We start from the raw sequence: 3,733 nt of genomic DNA, 5'->3' as shown, positions 1-3,733 counted from the left end.
CGTCCGGAGCCTGTGCTCCGCAACGGGAGAGGCCACAACAGTGAGAGGCCTGTGTACCACACACACAAAAAAGAAAAAAGTTTACCTGATGTTTAAAATTATTCACAGCATGGTCATTTATTTATTAAAAAAAAAAAAATAGAGATGGAAATGAGTACAGTCCCTTCATACCTTACCTAAACAGAAAGAACCAAGCTGTGAAATTTACTGACAGTTCGAAATAGGATTCGTAGGAATAATGGTATGATATGTAAGCCACTTAGGCCTCCCTCTATGAAAGGGAAGTATGGATAAGGTTACTAAATATTTTTCAAGCTGATTTTTTTAAAAAGTTTGACAGGCTATGCCTCAGTTTCCTTGCAGTAGGTATTCCAACTTGTTACCAGGCAAAGCTCAAGATTTTTGTACTTGGGCTTTCAATTTTTAATAACATGCCTCCAGTTTTGAGATTTTTTTCAAATGAGGATATTAAGACAGAGAGACTTTTATTTTTATTAATATTATTAATGGTTTGTCTTTGAATATTTATTCGACCATGTGAGATATATAAATGTTGTGAGGGCTTAAATTTGCCTGAGCCCTTTAACAAGAGCAGAGCAAGCCAAATTTCAGCATATGTGATGTTTGTAGTTGCCTCAGATCATTTTTTTAAACATATGCTTCCATTTTCTATCTGTTCTATCTTTGAAGATGTCACATTCTTTGTAAAGAGCATGAATAAAATATAAAGTGTGGCATACTTCCATCATTGTAGAATATTTTTTACTTCATTGAAACCTAATACATAGACTTCTAAAATTATTAGTGTCTATATTAAGTTTTAATCTTTTTAAAATTGTTTTTCTCATTGAAAAGAAAACAATTTTTTATAATATGTGGTATTTTACAAGGTTTGAAACATTTTATTTATTAAAAATGTTTTTTGGGGGATCAAACCATTTTATTGAGGTGCTTTGGGGGAGGGTTGAAGGACTGGGAGAGCAATGATATCTGAAAATGAGGACAATGGGATCCAAAAAACACAACATTTTTGTTTTTGTTTTTGTTTTGCGGTACACGGCCCTCTCACTGTTGTGGCCTCTCCTGTTGCGGACGGAGCACAGGCTCTGGACGTGCAGGCTCAGCGGCCATGGCTCACGGGCCCAGCCGCTCCGCGGCATGTGGGATCTTCCCAGACCGGGGCACGAACCCGCGTCCCCTGCATCGGCAGGTGGACTCTCAACCACTGCACCACCTGGGAAGCCCAGTGGCAGGTAGGCCCTTGAATTAGAATATCTTACATAGATAAAGAGAGCTCTTTTTCAAGGAAGTGTTTCATGATATGTATGGGAAATAAAAATAAGATGGAAGCAATTCGTACCACACAGTGATGTCAGGCTGCTTGTGGCAAACCCTTCATGTCTCAGAATGCCATAGTCCTCAGAGGCGGGCTGTGGGATGATGTTAGGCCTCTACTGGCAATGACACCATAAAGGAAAATACAAAGTGAGTATCATTATTTTGCTGCGCTTTAGTAATAAATGGCATGCAGATTGCCTCTCCAAATCTGGTTCATTGTCAAATGAGTCCTCATCTTTGGCTATTATGCTAATACATGTCTATACCAGCACAAAAGAGCTAGGTACTCATGATTAAGAAGAACAGAATAGTTTAATTAAAAAAAAATGGAAAGTGGCATCTATTTCTTTGTATAGAATGGAGTTCGGGATGTTGCATCTAAATTTGTAGCATCCCTCAAGCTACTCTGTGAATAATTGCAAGTTCAGAAGCTAGTGTTGTGTATGTGGTCAACTAATAACTCAAGATAAAACAGGGGACTTTTCTCTCTGAAAGAGCTATCTGGTGTGCCTATTGCTCCAGCATCAGAAGAGTCTGTCAGTCCGCTGGGTGTACTAATATATATCATTAGTATTGTTGGCGAGGAAACTTTCCTCTCCCCTTCTAGTTTCTTCTGGCTGGTTTAAGAATTAATTAAATTGACATGAGACATATTAACAGGAGAAAATAAAATTTAGTTTTGTACATATGAGAATCCCACATACATGAGAGGGTCAGAGACCTCACATACATGAGAGGTTTCAAGACAGAAAAGTAAAATGAGGTCTATATGCCATCCTGAGCTAAGGAATGGAATAGGGGCCTGGGGCTTCCAAGGACGGGAGGGTTATTCACAGGATGATAAGAAGAGCAGATGTTTGGTAATTAGCTGTTCACCCTGCCATATAGATGCGGCCACTTAGATAAAATGTATCTCTGGTAATGACTCTTTTTCTGGGAAAAATCCCCTTTTAAATTAATCTAGGTAGTTAAGGGAGGGGCAGTAGTTTCTCTGAGTTCACAGAGTCTTCATTGCTTTTCGCTCAAAATAATCCATATGCGAAGGTGGCACAACTTGGGGAGGCCTGTTGCAAATGCCTACAAGTATCTTATAAAAAATCTAATAGAACATCAGAAGAATGGAGACCTTTTTTTCAAATATGTAAAGATATCTAACATGCATGAAAGTATAGAATTTCCCAGCAATCATCCCGAAAGCTACCATTCTTTCTTTTTCTTTTTTTCTTTTTTTTTTTTTTGGCCGCGTGGCATGCAGGACCTTAGGTCCCTGACCAGGGATCAAATCCAGGCCCCCTGCAGTGGAAGCATGGAGTCCTAACCACTGGAGCGCCAGGGAATTCCCCTGAAAGCTACCATTCTTACATGTGGAGTAACTTTTTTAAACACATTGACATAGATCTTAAGAATACTCATATCTTTGATGGGAATGCTGCAGATTTACAAACAGAATGTAATGCATTTGAAAAGAAAATATAAATAAGCTGGAGGAACAGATCTATATTTTGGAGGTAATGATCCTCCTAACAGACACACACGAGGCATTTGTCCTGCACAAGGCAATGGAGGAAGGAGTCTGGCACATGTGGATGGTTTCCCCTTTCCATCAGCATCCCTGAACTATTTTTGTGTATGATGAAGATGCTATTTTAGAACTAAGAGTTAAAACTGTGAACTGCTTAAAGGTTTAATGTATGTACCCAATAAACTTGTGGATTCACTATACACTATGATAGATTTTGAAGCGGATTGGAGCAAAATTTTGCTTGAATAAACAGAATACTTTTTATAAGATGTAGATGAATTTCAGCTATGCAGTATGATGAAACATGGGGGATTTCTAAGATTGTCATTTTTTTTTTTTTTTGACAAAAGATTGTCATTTTTAAAAGTCCAATTATCTATATGTTAAGCATTCCATATTTAGAATGTATCTATTTTACACTAGGACTTAGGAGTTAGCTTTCATGACTGATCAGCTGTTTATTATGAATAAATACCTTAATTACAAATAAACATTATTATACGTAGTCAGCCTATAAAACAACACAGAAGTGAAATATCTGCCAGTGTAATAAATTTTAAAAGTCACTTTAAAGGTGGAAATTCTGTACATCAAGTACTATTCAGGATGTAACTCCAGTGGCATAATATATATAGGTGTATATTTTTAAATTATACGAAGGCACTACAAGCCTTTCAAGTATCAACTATCATGGCAAACCTTAATTTTGGAATGATATCTTTATATTTCCTCTGCATTATACACAAACTTTTTGCTACATAATTGCCTTAGTCATCTGCCTACAGCGGCATCTGGACATAGGATATATTGTTGGTAAAGGAAAGCTGAAGAAAAGACAGTACCTAAAAGTACAGTTTATGTCCTTTTTTTGGG

General features: G+C 37.3%; 1 pseudogene; it reads left to right on the top strand.

Moving 5' to 3' along the window:
- The first annotated feature begins 2,329 nt into the window (after positions 1 to 2,329).
- On the top strand, positions 2,330 to 3,109 carry LOC132427660 (glucosamine-6-phosphate isomerase 2 pseudogene; annotated as a pseudogene).
- The last annotated feature ends 624 nt before the right edge of the window (positions 3,110 to 3,733 follow it).

Source organism: Delphinus delphis, chromosome 6 (genome assembly GCF_949987515.2).
Source record: "Delphinus delphis chromosome 6, mDelDel1.2, whole genome shotgun sequence".
NCBI lineage: Eukaryota > Metazoa > Chordata > Mammalia > Artiodactyla > Delphinidae > Delphinus > Delphinus delphis.
This window is presented reverse-complemented; position numbering and strand designations above follow the sequence as displayed.